The sequence below is a fragment of the Adelges cooleyi genome, unplaced genomic scaffold (genome assembly GCF_023614345.1).
Source record: "Adelges cooleyi isolate 19-005CV unplaced genomic scaffold, UGA_ACOO_1.1 ACOO_flye_CR_arks_rails_tigmint_CR_PRNA_9, whole genome shotgun sequence".
In the NCBI taxonomy this organism is placed as follows: Eukaryota; Metazoa; Arthropoda; class Insecta; order Hemiptera; family Adelgidae; genus Adelges; species Adelges cooleyi.
Genome location: NW_026096579.1, coordinates 3146625 through 3171413, shown reverse-complemented (window position 1 = coordinate 3171413; position 24789 = coordinate 3146625). Strand labels below are relative to the sequence as shown.

The window sequence follows — 24789 nt, the reverse complement described above, 5'->3', positions numbered from 1 at the left end:
TTCTAAAGAAAACCCACACAATATTATTAATAATGTCGCGTGAACCACCAAATGAGGAAAAATGATTTGAAAATATCGAGCCGTATAAAAATAACGTTTTCAATACATTCTTACGGCCGTACACTGACATACTATAAAACAAAATAAGATAGTTTGAGAAAGGTTTTATTGACAAATATAAATAATTATATTAGGTACGATTTGACGGGCGCGTTTTGATCAAACTTTAGTGACCTTTTATTATTACATTTACACTCTTGAGGACACCGCACTAATTGCACTATACGGAATACCGGACATGTAACTTTTCGTATGTGCTTTTAAAACTCTCGCAGTGTGTACTTGCCTAACTTGCGCATAGCTATCAATTCACGCATGAAAACGGCGTATTTGTTAAAAGAGCACACGCACGCTATTCAATTTCAATATATCATGATCATTTCTCCTCCTGTTCAGCTAAAAAGAAAAACAGTGATTCTGCAAACCGACAATATGAAACAACTCTCAGAACATCAGTCCCTAGAACAGACTGATTCCTCGAACCGGGATAAGTAATGTATATATATATATATTGTAAATGGGATACCCAGCGGAATTTTTCTCCGTTCTGCTTCTTATAATTTATTATGCGACTGAGTCGTCCGGGGAATTTCATACTTTTAAAAAAAAAAAAATTAATAACAACAAAATAGGTACAGAACAATTCAATTACGCTCGAAACTGTTATTCTATGCACGTGAGTGGAATTCATCGCGAGTGTAAAAAAAAAAAAAATATATGTATAAAGAATCAGTAAATCATTTTTAGGTATTTTGTGCACAACGCAATCTCTCATGGTTTCCCTCCTTCATAATAATATCGGATATAAAACTCGGAACACCGCTCGCCCCTTTGCTTTTGCGACATTCTTTCCATCGGTATAATAACGTAATTCCAACTATAAATATCAAATTATAGATTAGCTGTTAAGAAAAAATCAAACGATTAATCAATGTGGCGCCCGTTTTATTTCCGGACGAAAAAGTCGTTTCCGATTGAAAACGGTCAAAAGATTTCTAACAGATTCCCACTTTCCAGTATTGATACGAGTTTATATGGTTATAAAATTCTAATATTTTCATCCGGCCATTTCGATTAAAGCAGTTTTTTTTTTTTTGAAAATCAAACGTATGTACATCAATATATAAACGTAATCCAGATAACTAATAAATTCATAGTTAATAACTAACTTATGTCTGGCTAATAGTCTAGATACTGACGCCTTAATAAAACGTTTTTTTTTTTAATCTTTATGATACGACACTACGGTTTATTCTATATTATTAAAATATTGATGTTGTACCATGCACAATACATATAGCAGCAATAGTTCGTGTGTGCATCAGCGAGATCGTTTTCGCATCGCTTTTGTCGGGTGGATAGCCAAAAAAGAATTTTTTTTTTTTTTATTACTATGCTTATTTGAGTTATTACAAAACGGAACGTACCGTAATCTCATTCGGCGTGTATCGCCGAGATTATGATGGCTACTAAAAAAAATATATAATTTATTCGTATATAGGTAATACCGCGTCCCACGTAATCCTGCCGGCATGCAGTGTAGACACCGTGTAATAATTCCAAAAAAAAAATGGTAAACACTTTTCACTCTTTTTTGTTGGTTGAAATACTACTGCTGCGTCTGTGTGTCGGTTAACCGTGAAATCGAAAAGGGTTTCAAACGTCATTGTCGGTATATCCCCCGGTTGTTCGTGATTCAAAATTAAGTAGACTCGACAAGACGACGCGGCGGCGGAATGCCTTTTGTCGCCGCCCAAAAACAGTTTTGGGTCGCACCGAAGTGTGTGATCTGTACAACAATCGATGCACTATCATAACGGAGATCAACAGCTGCTACCTATGTGACCATACTATACTATCCCTGACAACCATAAAGGGCTCATGAATGTTTCTTAAAAGTTATAACTCTGATAATTAGGCGACGTATTATCACGAATCGGTCATGGTTGTCTACGGTAATATATTACCATTCGGCTCCCCCGTTAGTAGGTATAGAGCCTATATACTATTTCATGCCGGCGAGTTACCGCGTAGTTGGATAATTAACATGTTTACCGTTAATAAACACAAGTACATTTTGTTATCGCCGAACAGACAACCGACGAACGGTGGTGGTTCTACTTGTCGGGACTACAATTTGCATGTGAACGGAGCAAACATCCAAACACGCTTAGAACAGCTATTATTATATTATATTAGTGTTTATCGACCGCCCACGCAATATTGCCGACGGCCACGCGATTCATATCTGCTGGGCTGAATCTTAATAAAAAAAATAAAAAATCGCAAGCAGCCCGTTTGAGACAGACAAGCTCTTGATTTTTTTTAGAATACTTGATATTAAATAACAGTTTTTGCTGTACTTTTTTTTTTTTTTATAGAAACCCTTATCCAAGAACCTTAAGTATGAGTTTTTTTTTATCCGTGTTACATTCGTTATGAAATTCTTGCCCAAAATGCAAATACGCATCAAACAAATTATTAATAATGCAGCTTTTATCGCAACTCCACAATCTCATTCGGTATCGCCTAAATCATAATAATTATAATGTAACTTTGATTAATAGGCCACGCCGTCGACCGACATGACGTTCTCGCTCTTATCTAAAAGCACACGTGTAAACATATACTATGTGTGTGTGTGTGTGTGTGTGTTCAATAGTAATAACATAACGTCTACGCACGACAGCGACATAACGATGATAACAATTTAGTGTTATAGTATATGAATAGTGTTGTAGTATATGAATAATTTCCATCCGCGTAGGTATATTGTGGTTATATCAGAAGAGCTCCGGCCTGGACACTAATACAAATAACACTGATATCATAACCATCGCAGGAAAAACAGTGAAGGTGAGGATCGCATGACAGTTGTCCAAAACTAAAATCTTACATTTCCTTATTTACCGAGGTTGTCTGTGTAGTGTAGTGTAAATATCCCGTATGCGAGTATGACAAAATCGGGTCAAACATTACAATCCATCTGTTGTTTTACGGTTACAATATCATTATTCGTTAAATCGAAACCATACACCTACCTATTGATCGTCGACATTATTCTACACCATATGTAAGCTTATGCATATAACGGCGTTGGCGCGTCGTCCGCTGAACTGAACCGAAAGCTTCGGACCTTTTCGGACGTATGGCGGGTCTTATCTATCCGCGTGTCCGGCCTCTTCTTCCTTTCTCTGGTCGTAACGCAACCCTTTTGCCGTTATCCACTCCTCCATTAATTCTGTCGTTTATGTTATTATGCGCTGCCTAAATAGTTTTCGCGCTCTCGACAACGGATTCCGGTTTCTGCACGTGTGCTCGCCATTCACGGTCCAAAGGTAATCTCGGATTATACCTGCATAACACTATCTCTCCTCCCTCTGCATTTATCCGGATTTGATCAACACGTTAATCTTTGTTTTCCGTTCCCGGTTAATATATAATACACACGAACGCGTATACCGGTTGGGCTTAACACTGCCCTATAAACATATCTTACAACTTTGTGATGATTATTACAGCAAATAGGTATTACTGTTTAATATTCAAAGCCGATCCGAAAAGGTAATTTTTCAAATCCCGTTGGCCACTGACGGCCGGTAGATCATCAGTATTCTCTTTCTATGCTGGCTTCGAATTTGTAGAAACCAAAATAACTTTATTTACCTTTTCAGCCGAGTTCTGTTTATTCTTTTCTTCTGAATTTAAATTTAATAACACGTAAAGGCGTTTCGCGAACGTTTTTTTCTATTCAAGTTATTTTTAGATGTCCTCGCTTTCACTGCGTTTCTCGAGGCGTTTCCTTTCTATTTCCTTGGTTTTAATATATTATTATGTATAATGTAATTCGCAAATTTATTTATATTCGATAACATTTCCAGAATAAATTATGGCAATTAAGTTCTGAATTTTAATCGAATTGTTCCGAATAACGTAGGTGTACTATAAATAGTCTATAGTTTAATAAAACACAATTTAGGCGACGACATGTATAATGCCGAGCCAATGAACGAATCTATGAGTTGATCTCCTGAAATTATGGTCATGTATACTTAGAGGTCGTTATTATAATATAAACAAAACGTTGGCAGAAAAAAATACAAAAACTATCTGTAGAATAAAAAAACTTCATTGATATCATTCAAATAGTTTCAAAACTAACCTTTAAGTAAAATATACGTTTATGCAGACTCGATTTTGTGTTTTTATAACTATTAGTAATGAATAGTTATTTAAATATTATTAACAACAAATGTTTGTCCCGTCTCGACTCGTGACAGAAAACGGTGGTGTACAAGATTTCTAGTGCGGGTGTAAATGGTTTTTCTCAGCTCTCTCGCAAAACTATTGCACGGTTGCTCTGTATTTACGGCTAAGTCAGTCCACAAATGCCGAGGTCCGCAACCATTGATCAAGGGCTTCATAGAATACACGGTGTCACACTCACACAGACACACGAAGATGGGCATCGTCGCCGTTTACGGTCCAAAGTTATCTACTAACATATATCAGGGTGTCAGTGTAGTGCCCCTTTGCTAAAGCGAAGTGGTCGAGTTGGCCGTACACCAAAGTGTTTAAACGAAACTTGCTTGTGCAATGTAATGTACCGTGAAAAACTATAGACAAACGTTTATTTATAATTGCTTGGTCGATTGATAAAAAAAAAAACTAAAAGTTACAATACTAAACGAGTGTGTACACTGTACAACTAAACTAGTTTTTTTATTTTTTTCAAGTGGTGTTTTTACGTCGTTCTGGTTACCTTTAAATTGCTAATAAATTTATTACAGCGATGACTAAACACTGTACACATTTATTTATAAAAATTATATGATAACTGAAATCATCTACTCGTTGAGATTTTAAAATTGTTTATATTTTTTTTATTAGTAGTGTATGAAATAATTTCTGCTCTTTCGTTAACTTCCAGAATAGATTCTTTTGTAACAAACTTAATATATTCAGTCCAATTCCAAAATTCTAGTTAACGTTGTTCATTTGTTGATAAAATATTTGAGATTGTTTTTACTTCGAAGAAAAAACATTACGCCACGGAATAAAAAAAAACACATAAATAGAAGGAATTGACAATGATCATAACTTTGGTATTTGTTCATACATTTTCTCCAATAGCAGCTTGTTTTCTTTGTAAAAGGGCCAACTCCGTGTAAAAAATGAAAAAATGGCACATTTTTGGGATTTCTAATTTTTTCTGTTGATTCATTTCATTGAATACGTGACATTTATTTTATTAAGAAAAAATTATTTTTTTCCTATATTTCGATAGATTGCATCTAATTTGCTTTACCGACTGAAAGCATTGTAAAAAACATTATCGGTAATTCAATTACATCGGATTTGATAGCTTGAGTGACCAGATTGGGCGAGTTCAGCCAGGGATGTTTTATTAAAATGTGAGACTACCTCCAGAGAAAATTTTAAAAATAATCATCTGTTTTTGGAGGTTAAAGGGCCAATGTACATAAGAAAATAGTAGTGGCATTTGCTGCGCAATTTTCGTTTCACTGCAAACCCGTGTAATTAATTATGATTTTATTTTTGTGCAATAGAAGAGAATAAATTTGAAATGAAAGATTAACCATTGATGCTTTAACTAAACTAACCACTAGATGTTTTTTCATTGTGTCTACAAAATGTTGGTCTGTAGAGCATAAGCTTTTGATAAATTTTCACTATAGTTATAAATGTACTGGCTGTTATGACTTGACTGATGTTATAGGAAACGAAATGTTCAGTAAAAGTTTACCTCTAACCAAACTCATTCATTTTTCAAAAATCAAACATAACCTATTTAGTTACGAATGGTGGTTAAAAACGTGAATGATTTTACTTGGTGTATAGTAGTTAACGATATTATAGTGTACGAGTATAGTCAATGAAAGTGAATTATCATGATAAAAGCTGGTTAATAATAGTCAACGTGTATAGTGAACGTTCTTGATATCAAAGAGCTGAAAAGGAATAAAAGAAAAACAAACTAGTTTTATATAATATGGTCATTGAACTATATTTCTCCGTGCTTGATTTTCTACAAAGGGAGAGATGTTTAATGAATAGAGGGTCACGTGTAAAAAACATTGACCCTAATCACATGTATACTGAATAAAAAACGGATCACTAGTATGCATTGTGAAGTTTCTAAGCTTGATGCTAAATTTAACTGTGTGATAAGTGGCAGAAGTACTTTGGGGAAGTATATTTTTTCCATTATTTTTTACCACAATTCTGCTCTCATTAAATAAAAAAAAAACTATAAATTAGTATATTTACACTGTGTGCATTATGCAATTTGGAGTATTCTGATTACTAAAATAAATATTAAGAACTTAAAATATGATTTTAAAAAGCCGGCATGTTTATTTTTTTTCTTTTACTATTTTATTTTCAATTGTTTTTAATGGTTGTACAAATATATATAGATATATAGGTTTGTAATCTTTTGGTTTAGCGCTTAAAGTTTTTCGTTTGTAAAATAATTTGAAACGCGATGGGTACAATAGCAATTTTATATAACTTCCATGTATAGTAATTATTGAATATTTATAAATAATTTATTGATGACAATATAATTAATACTTGTGTTTTTTATTTTAGGTGAGTAAACTGCAGCAATTGCCTAAGAATTAAATTCAATCCACATAAACGGTAAGACTATAATACGGGTTTATCGTTTTTTAAAATGTTTAAAGTTTTACTTGTTGCACTTCGCATAAAAAAAAAATATTGATAATCTAACCGTTTTGTACCTAAACACCGTTTAAAGCGTCCAGTGTAAACGTAAGCAATGTACTTGAACACGACTTGCACACATTTCTTTTTTTTTTTTTTATCTGGGTCGTCTTACAGCAATACATTTTTGGTCATTTGGTGAACTGCCAGCATGAGCTTGACGAATAGGAGCTCGATAAGCGAGTGCTGTATGAAAATTCACTTGCATTGTAGCCTTTGCTTGTGTGGCATTAAACCACACGCAGACTCGTCTTCTGTTTACTCGTCCGCCGTCTTATTTGTTTTGAAATAATTATTAAAGGGCATCCCGAAGTCGTTATCTCTGTAGAGAATTTAACTTGTATAGCAATTTTGTTTGGAACAACGACGATATGATTAAACGTTTATTGTATTGATTTATTATGCATACAAAATGTAACGATGCGTTTGTTTTACATATAATGAGATCAGCAGGTTGGAAATTGCGCCGCCGTTGTATCCGTCTCGTGGTAAACAATAATAATATAATATGATGGCAAGCGTGTCATCGAAAAAAGAACCATTAATCTCGCGCAATATTATGTACGACGTCACACATTGTTAGACTTATTTCCCCGTTAACGTCCCGCCGAATTGACAGTATAATCGGACCCCAATTAAAAACGAAACCCGTCGGCTTCAATGCCTATACGACGGGCGTTATCATGTATTATAATAATAATGTAGCAAAAGAATAATCACACGTACATATTACCCAGTTATTATGTAATATAAATTCCGGTCGCGGCTCTCTGACCGTCCACGGCAGGCACGCTCCGACCTAACGTATAATTACTATATTATTACTATAGTAATAATTTTTTTTAAGCCCCCGAAAATATTTGACAAACATCATACCGTGAAAAGTCCACCCACCCTATGCGTTGATACGTTTTATATAATATTATTATTATTATGTGCAAATTCGTTTTTTTTTATTCTGGTATATGCCACTATAAATCGGTGTATTTATGCACGCGGGTCACGTACGTCGTGCCGCCGCGGTTGTGTGTGTGTTACCGTTACCAACGTCTCAACGACAGTGGCCTTGACCCGAGTACATTCGCAGTTCCTCTGTACATACTTACTTGGGGTATTTTTTGTGTTTTCTTTCTTGGCGCGCGCAAGCGGACGGCCGAATGTCCAGTGTAAAACCAATATACAAGTGCCGTTTAAGACAATACACATCAGTGGCTGTACGTCTAATAAATTATACACTTACTGTACATACCTATAGTCGTCCGTGCAATGTTTACTGTTTAGGGGCGTCGAAGAAATTGATTTCCTCCGGGGCCACAGCACAAAAGTTCGGCGGCGGCGGCAGCGGAAGAAAAGAAAGAGGGCAAATGCGTCCGCCAAAAATTACGGTTTAACAGACACCGACCCCAACCGTATGTCGTCGTTATGCCACGCACCGACCAAACTTTATTTATTAGCCACGATGACCGGTCAGTGTTGGTGGACCATCGTAGATTGATCGTCGATGCTGGCACGCAAACAACTAAACGTTTTCCAAGTTAATTGAAGACAAATATTTTTTAGTCCATTTACTTATAGATTTGGTCTGTTCGATGACAGCGGAAGGAATATCGAAAAAACGCTTTCTACTACGAAATCGTACATTATGATAGGCGACAAAATCAAAAAAAATCCGTCACCGCAATCTGTGTAAAATATACATAATTATATTATATCAGTATTACGGCATTATATGCCATTGATTTATGTGTTAAGTAAGAGCACGTACACCAAACGATTTTACGACCTATACAATGTTCCGAAACAACGTTAACAATAAAACACGTACGTAGTAGTAATAAGTGTCATAACCGTATTTTATCATACATTGAACGCAAACCTATAAAAGTAGTCAGTTTTTAAAATCCGTTTATTTCCCGGTATCACAAATTACTGGAAAACGTTTCGCATTAATTATTTATTTGATTTCATTAAAGACCTGTTTGTCGATTTTATAAAAAATGAATTCAATGGTTTTAGTTCAATTAAAAATATCAATTATAAACTTAACAGATCGTTGAACAATAAAATGGATTCGTTGAAAATCATAAGACGGCGTTTCTCCAAAAAACATTATTTAGCAAACGAAAATTGCAAGCGACATATTACTATGTCAGGAGCGACCTTGAAACGGTCACCCATAGACCTTGGGACAAGCCGGGAATATAAAGGAATGGCTGTTGATTGATGTTTTTTTTACTTTTGTAATTGAAGCATATATTAATGATTCTGATCGACACATTTTGCTGATCGGAATACACATTAAACGAACAATTTTTTTGGGACTTGCCAAAAACAATAATGACGGCTCGTGATTTGCCATGGACACAAAATATGTAGAACTTCCGGTAAAATGTGCACGTACTAATTTACCCGAACACCAGCTTTTTCAGAAACATTTCGGTTCCGATCGCCCCCGGCGGCTCTCGCTTATAATAAAAATATATTTTCAACGAAACTGTGAAGCTAATTGTAGAGTTGGCCACGAAAAAGTTCAAACAAACTAACTATGATGACTATAATTATACAGTTTTTATTATTTATAACGGTTTTAATTGATGTTTGCTATCCCCTACATGTTATCCTCGGTGGATACCGTTGCGCAGACGTTAGTTCAGTCCTATTTATTATTAAAAAAACTTCACAAGATGGACAAAATATCATTTCGGCCACATTACGGTAATGATGTCCTCGACCTGCGTGTTGGTGAAAAGTTTAAGAACAACTCGGGACGTACAGGTGCGTTGCGTTGGTATTAGGTCTAGGGAGATAATGATTTTGCGCTGAAACTTTTTGTGCCTGCAGGTGTTTTCACCAAACGTCGAACTCCGGGCGATTAAACTTTGTGCGACGTGTACGCGATTTACTGTTTGTAACGGACGTTTTAATTAATCGAGAACCCCGTGTAGGTAGGTAGGGGTGCCTATCCCATACGAGCAAAGTTGGTTACTATAATATGACTTTGCGATACTTGATGCGTGAACATTGTACCTAATATTTTGTAATAATAATAACAAGTTGGACAATAAAATATCTCGAATTTCGCCGAACGATTACTATTGCGGTGTATGTGCTTATGCATTTTTATAATAAGGGTCTATGCGGTATATTCAGACCCTTTGACGTCGCTCTTGTGCCAAGTTCGGGCGCACACAATAGAGTTTGGAGTGTACGGTCTTTTGTCAATCCAATGACGGAGTGGGCCACTCGAGGCCCCTTATTTCGATACGCCATGTTAGCCGGTACCCGTAATTGACAAAATATTAGCAATAATAATCTCAAGGCGTTGTCGAATTTACTGCCACCGTAGGTCGGCCGAAGCGAATTAAGCGTTGCCGAATGTCGCTGTACAACACAATCGCACGATCGTACCTTGAGGTTTATACAATTTATATACCGCAATATCGTCAATTCGATTACAGTGAAACAGCTCTCATTACTACACCGAGTACTTGAGATTAAAACTTACACAAGTCAAACCCGTTTACTATAAAATTTCTGTCGAGTACGTTTGAATTGTCTGCGGGTCTTTGACCGCACCGATAGCGGGCGTCCGTCTTGTTTTTGACCACGTTACAGTTTTGACGGTATAAATAAAACAGGAAGTTTCGGATGATCGATCTCGACGAGTCATCTGGCTTTAAACAAAAACGAGAACGTGTAAAACGAGTCAAAACGGATAAAATAAAAAATTCTCGTTTTTAATGATATTCTTACCGGCACTAGGTGTACTTAAAAGGCGATTTTTGTTTGCTAAGACATTTTTCAGGTAGCTTTTTCCGACTACCCATTACCTGGCACGTAACGCTCCTCCGTGGATTTCGGTCAGCTGATCACAATAATTAGTCATTACGCATTACCATCGATGGTAGTCGATACTGTGAACAATACACTTTTGTTACATATTGTTGATCTGTACACATTTTTTTATATTTTTAAGTGACAACGGCCGCCTTTTTTTGTACGTGTCCTCTCTTTGGAAATTTTACACATTCGCTCCCTTTGAGAAATTCCCTTATAAACAAGGATATTATTTATTGTTACCTATATTTTTTTTTTTTTTTATATTTGACAATATTATTTATTTATTTATTATTATTAAACGGGCGAGCCCAATGTATATTATTATACTGTTGTCAAATACATTATAAGTGTATACGAATTAACATTTATAAAAAAAACCTCTCTTTCATCTTTAGTTTCACGCACATTATTACCGCTAAACATATTACTATAATATGTTTCTTTTTAGTTATTTTCACTGTGCATAATTCAGTTGCGCAATTTTTTAGTATTACACATTGTGAGAGCGTACCTTTTACATATATTTGTCCCTTTATATTTATTTATTATTTCTCTATGTTAAATCCTTTCCTTTCCTTCCTGTACTCGGATATTTTTGTTTTTTTTTTCGGCAGCGAGAACAATTCTCTGTTTGTCATTAGGACTTGTTGCTTAAAATTTTTTTTTATATTAAATTAATATATATTTGGTCTACAGTGCCGGTATTTTTATGAGTTATATTATTTGTTGATTCCGGATCTCCTGTGGAGGATTGTTAGTGCAATAAAACGTCGGGCGAGGAAGGTATTTTATTTGTTGGTCGTTATTTGAACAGGCACAAAAGAAATGCCTTAATGCAACGATCAAACAACACTTCCTTTGACATGACTACAAATATTTCATTCGGATATTCGCACTTGTCTAAAAAGGTTGGATAGTCAGTCGAACGGTTTTTTTTTTTGTTAAATTATTGACTCGCTTCAAAACTCCTCTTGACTTTCCTTTTTGCCTTTCTGTCAATTATTTTTAAAGTTTAAATTTCACTTCTAGTGTATATTTTGCCGTTTAGTGTTATTATTTAACTCATTTCAGTTGTATTTGTTTGTTTACAGACATTAAATTAATGCTTGTGTAAAGTATTACACTTTAGCCAACCGACACTAGAACGAAACAATAAAACATACACCGGAGTACTACGGCCATATAGATTAGTATTGTTCGTTTTGTTATTGCTTATCGATTTTTCACCTAGTCTAGAACTTATCGAGGGAGTTAAAACTTGTTTACCGCGAGAGTTTCCCGGGTACTTTGTAAAGTTTATCGCGAAAACAGCACCGGCACTCGCCTATCGGCTGCAGACTGTAAATCATAGAAATCGATCGCTTTAGTTAATCTGCCGTTCGACTTTATGTTAACCGGGAATTTTCTTATGCCGCCTTCAAACAACTCGTGTAACTTAGTGTACATTATTATGTTAACATTTCCATTACCGGCTCGTCGGTTAGTATCCGGCCAATTTGGTCATCGAAACAATTATTTATTAACACAATAATTGTATGTAGGTACACGAAACTGCTTGCTGTGTAAGGCTTTCCGAAACGCTGACAATATAGAATTGTTCGAGCGAAAAGTTTGGAAAACCGGAACAAAGTTTGCAAGTAAACTTTCACAAAAACACTTAGGTACCCGGAATCGATTTCGGTAAATTATATCCATAGATAAAGCAATAAAGATGGTCATGTTTAAAACAAGTGTTCATTTTTATGATACAACAATCATTATGTGTGACCTAAGTAACTATTTTTCTGGTTAGGTTAGGTATGATCTGGTAGGCAGTAGATCGTTTAAAATGTTAGTAGTATTTAAATACACTACTAATGTTTTTCATTATTTATTTTTGCGATTTTAGAATATTTTATACTAAAAGTCAAACGTCTCAATCGAGGTCACTCTCGTTTAGGTATTCGTTTGTGTACTTATGTCGTATAAAAAAACGATTTCGCATTAAATTGCTAACGAATAGCTCATCTTTTATTCCAGGCACGCGCGATTTTCGGTTTTATTAACCAATTTATACATTTTTTTTTCTCCCATAAAACGTATTGCGTACAACCGCGTCACAATATTATGTGATATAAAGACGGAACGGTTCTAATTTCTTTTTTTTTTTATTAATTGCACATTAGGTGACCCGAACGGAGAGTGAAAACCTTGAGTGAATTCGTTGGTGTGCACGCGCTCGCTTCTACCAAATGATATTATCGAGCCAGTATAGTTTTCGTAGAAATCAGTTGGCACGGTTGCCTATAGGAGCCAAAGATATTTTGAACTTAATTACGAAACTATACCCCTAACCCCGACAAATAAGTATCCATTACTTAATTAGTTTAATTGATTCGCTAGCTTAAATTGAATTCACCATGAAAAGGTAATATCCGACTGCGTATGAGTTATTATTGAGCCGTATAGTTTTACAGCAGTTGAAATGTAGGTACGCTTAGTATTATACTATAATATAATGGCGCCTCGTGGTAAACAATTTTACTTGCTATTCGATAAATTATTGTTTCTCGCCAATCTAACAAGATTGTCTAAATGTAATGTAAATACATGATCATATAATGTAATCAAAGCTATGAATCAAAGTTATTTATTTTGAAGCGTGCTCTTTCGAATTTCCATTTAATTACTTTAAAAAAAAATAGACATCTATATTGAGCTCATAAAAGTAAAACTATGTCTTCTTGTTTTTAAGTTATTCAATCCGGTAAGCGTCCGAATAAGGTATCAATTAAAAGTTTTTTCTTTAACACGCAGCGGTGTACATTGTAATAGTACAAGTCTGGTTTTTACGTCTCGTGCTCGACAATAATATAAATAATATTATATTTTTACAATAACGGTACTAAGAAAAAATGCACCGTCTGGCCTAATAATTTGTACAAGAAGAGTGCGTCGTTAGTTACCAAAAAAAAAAAATTTCAAAATAACGTAATAAATAATATAAAGTAAATAAATATCGCGTAACTAAGCTTTAATAAAAACTAAGCCCAATTAACGGCATTGAAGAGTATTGTGTCATGATTTTTGGTTAGGCTAAAATAAAAATATATCATCATGTACTGAATACTGATACAATGTTAATTCCAATTTCTATGTATAAAATGAATAAATAAAAAAAAAAAGCAAATTCACCTTAATTTAAAGGTTAAACTCCGATGTCATATTATTAGTTCTGTAATTATGGATCTTTTTTTTTTTTTTTGGTAGTTTTATTTTTCGGACTATCACAGCATCCTTGACAGTGATTTAAAAAAAAAAATAATCGAAACATAACTACCTATTAACTCTTTTAAAGATTAAATAATAAGAAACATTTCTTTTATATTTATAAAATAACGAGAACTTTATTATTAGTACTTAAATGAAAACACATTCTATACTAGTGCTGTAACTTAATCGGCCACCATTATGAACATCATAATAACATCAATATTCTATTTATAATTTTACTATATTGATGTGTTTATACTACTTTATTTAGAAAAACTCAATCAGTAGCCAAAAATCGTTCATAACAACCACTGTGAGAAAATTGTCTCATCAGTTCTGTCGGTTTGGCATTTACACCATACGTACCTAAAATGTCAAAACAGTGTTTTTTATAGATAATTACAGTATACAGTGTTCCAAAAATAAGGACGTGTTCAAATAAAATGTATTGTATACGTTTGCTTATTGCTTCGTCGCCCCGCGTTGTGTCTGTTTTGTATAAAGACTTACCATTATATTCCTCTAGAGGGTTCCCACGGCGTGGCAATCGACGCATTACCATAGTACCATTGAGTATACCCAATGGTAATACTAACAAAAAATTACGCTATCAGGCAGTAGTGCTCTCATTCGGAAAAAAAACGTCTAAAATGTGGATTCCGAAACACCCCTAATTCGTTATATTTATCACTAACGCTAATATGGATATTTAAGTCCCACTGGATTTAGCTTTTGCCTTTTACTGTGGCTCTCACTGTTAAAACCCGAAATCCCGATGTCTCTTTTTTGTTTACCACATTTCTAACGATTTTTTTTTTGTGTTTACAAAAAATACTTGCTGATATACACATTATACATCGTTGAGCATTAGAATAAATGACAAAATACCGAACACAGAGATGTTAGTTTTCAAAAACCAAATGCTTGGCGCTGTTGACCTCGTCGTGAATTGGTTGACTGGAAATACTTTTTGTGCTCAGACAATTATTGAAAACTATAACTTTGAACACACTATATCTCGTGTGCTAATATAGTTGTTTGGCTGTAAACCCACACATGGCCCAACGATCACGGTGTGGCGTCGTTTGAGTATTAGCTATACCACCTGTAGGGCACTGTACAATGGAGATGGCCTCTGATAGTCAAAGATTAGACCGTTTTTTCTTAGTAATCTGTCGAAAGCTCTAAAAGAGTTACACGCACTCCCCCCCCCCCAAGTTTGATAGTAATGGAACAAATGGAATTTTTTTCGAACGCCATACTAATTTCGTAACGCGGTATAAACTAATTTTGAAATAAACGAAAACATAATTACATTAGCGCTTTTGGACATTCGTGCCTTGTACAACGGGTCTTAATATTTAAAAAAAAAGCGTTGTACCTCGAAAATTAAAAAAAAAAAACACTGAAGAAGTCGTTGGTATATGTCGAGGAAACTGTATAGTGAATTAAATTATCGCATACTTGTCTCGGTTGTGCGTGATTGTGTGTGTGTGTGTGTGTGTAGCTTACTCGGATAGTAAGTGGGTCGTGTCTCGGCAAAATAAAAACTGTTACGGTGTCTCAAATACGACGACGGTAAAGAGTAAAATCCAAAATAGAAAAAAAAAAAAGACAGTAGTAAACTATGGGTAAAGCGGGAAAACGAATTCGATTAGAAATGCGAGCGTCACCGTGTTCGCCGTGAAACAGAAGAAAAACGACCGTTAAATGAACCGTACCGGTAAAAATTACACAAACCCGGATGCGGTAATATAATTTGAAAAAGAAGACCTTTTTTTTTTTTCTTTCCACCCACCTCCGACTGGCCAAATCACTTTTCTTCGAAACGACAGCTTATACGCTATCATCGGTTACTTATAGGATTCTCTTTTGTGTTCTTTATTTTCAATCGCCGCGGTTAAACTTTTGCCTTACAACAATACTGCCGGTCTGTCCCCTCTGCCGAGGTAGGTATAGTTGGTATTATAATTCATACACGCATCACCGGAAAAGAAATTGTAATGAGATTATATAGAGAAGAAGTAAACGCGCTACGGACTTCACTTTTTTACTTTTGTACCAAAAACTTTCGCGTTCTGAACATCGATACCTTATAGTATTATATTAAATACATTAGAATCAGTGAACCGAACGATGGATAAACTTACAATATTTGGTTAATTTTCTCTTCGCACTGTTGCACCGACATCCATTTTTTTTAAATTAATACATTTATAAAAAAAAGGTGTCATTTTTACAGAATATTTACTCAATCGAAATATAATATCTACTTCTTTATAATAAAAATATATATGTAGGTAGCAAGTATTTGTTTGATTTTCCGTATAAATAATAATATATGCATCATGCTTAAGTAGATTATCGATTTAGTGTGTTTAATAAAAAATAAGTACAACTATTTTTTGCAATAATTATTATTGTTGTATTGTATACTGGTAGTTTTATTTAATATTTCATAAGTTCCATCAATAGATGATTTCTTCTATCAACACCCCAGTCCACTAAAATAATATCACTTATCAGTTATCACATACACATTACACTTATTGTAAAAAAGTAATTATTTATATGTAGTGTCTGGCAAAACATATTATGTATCCACTAATAATCGATGATCATATTTCCTAAGAACATTATACTTCTATATTCTATAATTTAAAATACACACAACTCCATGTATATATCGACGATTTGACAAGAAAACAATTTAAAGTTGTTGTTTAGTAACATTTTTTACTACAATTTTGTTTCTATTTTTCGTCAGATTATATACACATGTAATATACTGTTCTCACTTCTCCATTATTCAAACAGCCTCTTGTGTTCTTAATACAATACTTTATTTCATAAATTAATTAAAAAAATTAAGGTTTTTTTTTTCCATACGCCCTCTTTCTGGTAATTAAATCTATTGGCAAACAATACGAAATTCTTATATTTGTTGCTTGCTTTTTTAAGGTTTGTTTTTACGATTATTAGGTTTTTTCATCGTTAAAACATTGTTATTATTATCAAGTTACTTCTCGGCCTACCGAGCACGATAAAACTATAATTAAAACCGACGCGTAATCAAAAATGTAGAAACATTTTTTTCCCCGTACGTGATTGTATTTTATCATCACTATTATTGTTTTGTTTTTATTTTTTTTCCATAATAAGTCACATTCGTTTCTTTAGTTTTTTAATATATAATACGCATACATGACCTATATTATATTTTAAGTATACTTACTTATGAGTTATTTTTCACTTAAATTCGTTTAAACTGTCAACAGCACAATTTTACTTAGAGAAACTAATTTTACTTTGTTAAAGGCATCTGCTTATGACAGATCCCGGTCACTTTTGCTCCTGTCACTTAATTTCGTTATTAAGATATCGCATTTTAAAAACCACAACTTTAGTTCTTTCTTGCGGTTAAACGTTTTCCTTTATTTTGTTTTACCCTATCACTCATCGATTTCACTTGTCGGCTGTTTATTTTGTATTTATTCACCCCTCCACGGCAAGAATAAAGTAAAATATTCCGAAATAAAGTGATAATACATAGGTTAATATAGGTCCGTATAGTAACTATAGTTCTGCAAATGGTGTTACATATAGAGCAGAGAATTATTTTTTGAGTTATAAGCTGGCACCCTGATTGATTCATCAGCCAGACACCCATTAATATTTCTAAATCCTTAAGGAATACGAATAAAGGAATTGTATTTTATTTGTATTTCTTCTTGAACATCAATCGAATGTGTCGCTTCAAAAAATATGTAATATCCCATTCGCGTTCTCCAACATTGTTAACTGCTTGTTTTTTTTTTACCCTTCCGATGGATAAAGCACTGCGGATGTTACAGACTACTCGCAAAAGGAAAGCGGCGCTCTTTCATTAAAACCACGCTCTTTATACTAAAACATGTTATGCTTTGAGTTTGAAATCTGCCACCAGTGAATCGTCTTTGAATAATTACACGGCGTAACGACGGTTCAATGGTGTTGTATTAAACATGATTTTAATTTTTCGCAGTTGTACTTAAACATTGGTTTTGATGTTTTTGTATTATTTGTTTCTCGCACTCTACACCCTTTGTCCCGAGGTGTAAGCACTACAGAATAATTAATCACGATTTCCGAGCCATATATTTACATTATACTATACACATACACGCGCTGTTACCCAAGATGTCGTATTTTATCTTTTAGTTTTCAACACTTAATTATTATTTCAATATGTTTTAATAATTATTAATTAGGTGCCCTGGTTTCATAGCCTTCTTGAAAATTATGACAGCCTATACGAAGGTTACTAATTACTATCATCAAAGTTTAACAATTATCGTTTATTAAAACAGCCTTTATGGAATTTTTCCAACTCGTCCGTTTTAAGTGCAAAACACCAAACATGTTGTGACAACATTTTTACCAGCCCTTTTTTCATTGACATTATATTATTTCCAAGCAAACTAATTTGTCGATTAAATTTTAGTTAAACTGAAATGGTATTTCGAGTAGGTCAAAGTGTAAACTAAATTAGAAGCGCGTGTACGAAGTGTGTTTGACAAATTTTAATTAAAACAGTTTATACTTACATTTTCTTTATCGATCATGTAAATGTCGTATAATAAAAAAGTATTGCGACGTAAATCAACATTTTTAGAAACATGCCACTAAGAATTTTTATTTATTCGTATGGCAACCACTAAGAAAAATATAAGTTATTTATTTTATTTTTTAGATAAAAATTGTTCCAATAGTTAATTTGTTGCTTTAAAAAGTTTATAAGTTTGTGTTGGTCTGCGAAAAATCAAAATGCTAAATATCACTCAAGTTTGTGTCGCACAGCTGTACTTACTGCTTTATTATAGAGATCATGTACGATGATAAACAATTGTATGACATATTGACACCGAGTGGCGTATTTAAGTCGGAGAGAAATAGATAAAAGATAAAACCATAACATTTATCACTGGTGACTAACACGTTTTACAATATTTATTAAGATCGATACTGCTGAGTTCAAAATAATATTTTTTTTTTAAATGATGTCATGTCTATATCAAACCAATCTAGATATAAACTGAGCTCCTCCTAAATTTACATTTGTTGACGTTCTGAAGTTGAAATGTATAAATACATACTGCATAGGTAGTACATAAATTACCTGCGATTTTAATAAAGCAATTATAAAGTTATTACACCGTTGAGTCTTCAAGTACACAGTTAGTTGTCAAAATTTACTCCATTGCGTATAAATCTCACAAAAATTAATAATAAGTATATACTTTAAAATTCCATTCATTGGAAACTTAAATCGTAAAATTTTGTCTGAGCTACTTAGTTGCTACAGACCACATTAATCTATTTTTATTACATGACCAGTAATTATAAAAGTAAATAGTGTTATTTAAGTTGATACACAGAAAAATACTTAGATTCACTCCCATATTCCTATGTTGGTTGGCGTTGCCATGTAGTTTGAATAAATTCGTGTACATGAATAATATTTTTCATCGCCAAACCAAAATAATTGAAATTTCAAATATTTAATCTTAACTATAGGTTCTATTACTTACGTAAAAACAAGCCAAGTGTTTATACTAATATCGTTATAGACATTTCTACTAACTACACGGCAGTAACAATTTGACTGACAACACTGTTTGCTTTGGCTAAGTTCAAGGTCTCTCATTTTGTTATTATAATTTTACTGCGTGTAATTTTTTTTCCAAACTATGTTCATGTTTGTTTAAAACGGCCAGCGAATAAAATAAATTCATAACGCGCGCCCAGACATAAATCACGAATTCCTCCTGCCGTCGTCCCAAGTCCTTGCGGCGACCTCTACCCTTCCACCGTTTATCCGCGTACTCCAAATTGAACACCCTCAGGTACTTCATTTTTTTTTTTTTTTTTGGCCGCCCGAAAAACTTTAGTCCTACGGTAGCCGTGTTGCATTTTGGGTGCTCAAAGTCACGCAGACCTTTACACGGGTATACCCGTACATCGAGTGTGTGTATCAATGTAACTCACGCGAACCCGTTACCGATATGAAATGATTTAACGGGAGCAGCTAGTTTGAGGGTTAGGGATCGTTGTGAACTGGGGCAAAAATGTCCTTGCACGTAGGGAACCAAAACTCTGCCGGTCGCTAATTAGTATGCGATTGTTATTATACTGCCATTGTCCACCCGAAAGTTTATTATTTTGTCCGCTGTATACACCGTTATTTATACTGCTGTTGTTATGATTTATTCACGGAAACGTTTTTTTTTTTTTGTTTTTAGACTGTTCGCGGTAAATGGTACAGAAACGCAAACGCAGTTCAAGAGCAATTTATAGGTAAGATCATTTGAAAACTAGTGTAATTATCACAACGACCCTAATCCCCATTTTTAAAAATATAAAAATAATTTAGCCAAACCGTCAATTTTAGGACGTTATTTCCTTGAGCGCTTCACAAATACCGGTGATTATCTACAGAAAAAGGTCTGTGCCCTGTTTTGAGTGTTCGAATAGCAAAGAGCCCTAGATCATCGTCAAACGTTTCCGTTCTCTCTTGCCCATCCTTAAAAAGTGTTTTAAGGGTTGGTACGGAACGGGTGATCAAGGGTAATTATTTGTAATACATAAAACTTATCGGATCAGGCGTGTAATGATATATGACGGTTATCCTGTCGAATATGAATTGTAATTAGCTTATTGCGATAATGCCAGTCTTTTTACGGGCACTACGAGTGATTAGCAAATGCATTAATAACAGGACAACGAATTTTATTTTGCCCGGATGCGGAATAAACACGACTTGGGCCGTTGAAACTTTTGAAACTCGGTTTGTATGTGAAACCGTAAAACCAAGACGCAATTGTACGCGTGTCGGCGACTTATTTAATTCGTTTTTAACGAGTTGACGTGCTGAGACGGTAATTTTGATTTTCGCATAAAATCGACCACAAAACCAACCGTGAAACCCCGTCGTTAGCCCCACAACCGTTTGCAGCAGCTGCCAAACGCGTCCCCGAGACACCGTCGTTATATTCTATATGCACTCCAGGCGATGTCAGCGATGCTCTTTATGACGCCCGTAAATTCAAAGACATAATAAAAATATCATTTAAAAAATAAATAAACAAGTCTTCAATTTATACTTAACCTACCCTATACGCCTAAATTTGAATCGGTCTAGACGTGATCGGGAAAAACTGATTTATGAATCCGAGTTCAGTGCATTAAAATCTACATAAATATATTTAGAACTAATTGGTTAACATTGTCTCAATACTGTATTATCCGTTTATTACATGAGCATAACTGCAGTTGGTTATCATTTTTACAAATACATATATTCTATTCCGTATTCAACTAGTAGCGGAAAAGTGATTTTCTTTTAGTTTACGCTTATCAGCTCGGGTATTACTCATGACATTTTTTATGGGTTCTGCTGAATCGACAGGATCTAAAACCGTTAACATCAATGCGTGCGCGTGACTTATAATATATATTTTCTCGGCGTCTCCGTTGATTAAATATGTGCTCGACACACATATTATTATTCACAATGTAGTCGTATTATATAATACACAATTTTTTTCCGTTACTGATAAAGCACACTGTGGTCGACGACGGTGTTTACAACCGAGACAGAAATATATTGCTGTTGACACGCGTTGATTTAATATATTGTAATTGTAACGTGGAACCATTGATTGTAAATAACAATATTTATATAGTGTTTAATATTTTTTCATAATCAATGGTGAAAGAAACAAAATTCGAGTGATTGTGTCGATTTTATTATATTGTTATTGTTAATATTGATACGATTATCGATACAACAAACAAAGCGTGTACCGTTTGCTCAGGAATGGTACCACCGTGCGTGGTGTAGTATGGACACCCGTGTATTGTTATTGTTTTGCATTAAGAAAACTCGCCAACTGTAGAAATTATAACGGTGTTTATCGTAACAAGTGTTCTTAATGCGCCGACCGCTTCGTTTCTGTATTTAATTTAGTTTTCATCTCTAGAAAACTTCTAAGGAAAACACAAATATTAACGAGACTGGTACCCTCTCGGTGTGTTGGTATCTCGCAAGAAGTGTACATTGCGAATGTTATGTTTGAGAAAAGTCCAAATGAGAACTGACGCTATTCAATGCTTTGGCCAGATACGGTCTTGCACGAATGTCACCAGAAACCACCACCGTGTGCGTTATTTTCGGCGTACAGTATACGCCGGAGTAATCAATTATTTCCTTTGTGTGTCGCATCCCTTATAAGTATAGGTATATTGAAGACACAGCGCGGTCTGTACGCCAATCGATCGCCGCAATATTCTTTTGAGCAAAACGAAGAAATAATAGTAATAATACCGAATTTCCGAAAACTCTTTCTTTGAACGTCGTCGGGTTTTGTTTGCGAATAATATTATCTTAAAAGTCCACCAAGAAAACGGTATACCGTACACGTACACAAATCGTCGAGATCGAAATGAAAACGATAGTCTCCTGTGCGCTTCGTCTTCCCCCCGGGCAAACTCTACGATAACCGATAACATCCAGCGAGGGAGACACATCCGACTGCATTCGAGAATTTCTAATATCCCTACTGCTGTGAACGGAACTGCTTTCCGTCTAATCTCTTTCCCGTGCCGATCCCTGTCGTTTAGCGGTTTATAGATACACTATAAAGTGTAGTGAAAATCACCGTCAGTCGCCTGTCAAAAGCCGACGGGCGAACGTGGGCAACTCGGTAAACCTCCAAAATAAATAAACCGGCAAGGTCGGACTGCTAAGAATGGAAAATAATCTTATGCCATCGCCGAGCCGAAATTTGGAGGAAAAAAAATAAAAACGCATAGCTGCTTTGATTTCGCTGACAAACACCATTTTTAATGGCTTATATGTTCACGATTTTGTTCAGAGCATATTAATAGTGTTACGGCCTAAATTGCATCAAATATTCGAAGTGGTAGACATTAGAGTAATAATGTTTGCTAAATTTGTTTTGTTTTTAAAACTTATCAAGGGAACGATTTTTGAGCGTCCAACCCCCATTTGAGCCCATCATTGTGGTATACAGTTTTTTTAATAAAAAAAAACCCGTATTCTTCCGTCACTGTATATTTCACTATAGGGAATTACTAATTATTATTAATGTGTAAAGGCGCAATAAACGAAAAGTTTTCATAAAAATATTAATTTCCATAGTAATATCCAGTGTGCAGCTTTTATCGGTAGCAATTTATTATTATTAAACTTACGCAATATTAATCTCCATGTTAGATAAATTTCGACCAAGACTTGGGATATTACAAATTTAGAGTCATAGTCTTTATGTATACACACAACTTTAAAATTACATTCCAAAGAGCCCACGCAAAGAAGGAGAGGCTTCTTTAAAAAATTCGCAATATATTCTAAAGAGTTGCACCAATATGTCTACGTTATCCAGTTTTTTTCGTGTAACACAACATCAGATTTATTGTGCACAATTTAATTTCAAAATATTAATTTTGCATACTAAAATCTAGATGGGTTCAAAATAGTTAATACACAAAAATTTCATTACACATTTACTCGTAGGTATTAGGAGTATGTATACTTACGTTAAGTACCCGGACAAGCTGAAACAGTAACCTAAAGGCTATACAGTCAATCGTGCGGTGGGGTTATCTAGTGAAAAGCGCATACGTGAAATTTCGCTAATAACCCGCGACTCGGAAAACTGACCACGTTCGTTTGTTCCGTTAAAATATTTAATCGCAACAGACCTAGTGTTGTAGGGAAAGGTCGGTCCGGCTCGACCACCAACATGGTATAATAACATGGCGGTTTGACCCAACGCACGCTCCAAAAATGATTAACATTCTCCTATAACTTTGGTCAAGATGCGTTGCTGAGCGATGTGAACGGCGGGATGTAAAGTAAAAAATCCAAGACCTTTGTGCAAGAATCCACCGCACGAACTCTATCGTGATTACATTATTGCGTCCCTTATAAATAGCCACTTACCTACTGGTAAGTACCCCGTCGAGTTTTTCGACCCGAAATTCATAATCCGCCTGTCTCTTTTTTTGTGCACCGTGTTTTTTTTTTTTCACGTTTTTTTATTTCTATTTTTTTCTGAGCTTTTTTTTTTTTTGCTACGCGTACAGTGTACAATGTGTATAATCACGAGTGTTTTCGACGTTTAACCAAAATAAAAATGTTCGTTTAAAAAAAACCGCCCGACTAGTAAAGAGCGATGAGTTTGTAGCTCACGAGTTTTGGCGTAACTCTTTAACAATGAAAACTTAACGCGCACGTTTCGTGTAGTTACGGCTGTCGAGTTTTGGCATTGTAAATCGGTAATGACTAGATATGTTTGTTTTCAGCTGAACATTGAACAGTTTACAAGCGAAATTCTCTAAATCCACAATTAATGTTTTTTGTTTTTGTTCTTATGCAAAAATATATACTATACATTTTTTATTAATAAAAACAACTGAACGGCTATCCATAGACTGATATCCGTGGTTGTCACGTGGTTAAATTTTTACCAATCTTGATCAGGCACACGTGTATGGTTCACTCACCGTTGTTGGTAGGGAAAAATTAATTAAAATCTAGACGTTTTTAGTGAATTCTAAAACTATTTTTGCTGTTAAAAAAATGTGCTTTTTTAAAACGTTGCGCGCAATATAATTTAATATGCGGTTACACAATTTACAAGTGTGTAGGCGTAAAAAAAAATTGTCTCCATGCGTGGTATACATTTTTATTGCTTTGTACACTATGTGTACGTTAATTCCGGTGGCAAGCGAGATTTTTTTTTAAGCACATCGACTTTTAGCACACCGCAGTAGTCGAAAAACGAGTCGGCACCTTCGCCGAATATATGTATGTGCTGTGAA

General features: G+C 34.6%; 1 protein-coding gene across 4 annotated transcripts in view; it reads left to right on the top strand.

Moving 5' to 3' along the window:
• Positions 1–24789, top strand: part of LOC126846297 (uncharacterized) — an 82625-nt gene that overhangs the window by 22295 nt on the left and 35541 nt on the right. For 2 of the 4 annotated variants that reach the window (XM_050585599.1, XM_050585597.1), the window contains 2 exons: positions 6676–6726; positions 20184–20238. The exons of 1 other annotated variant lie outside the window; for it this stretch is intronic. The gene's annotated coding sequence lies outside the window, so the exon portion shown is untranslated. The remainder of the gene's footprint in view (positions 1–6675; positions 6727–20183; positions 20239–24789) is intronic. One more of the 4 variants, XM_050585596.1, reaches the window with a different exon arrangement.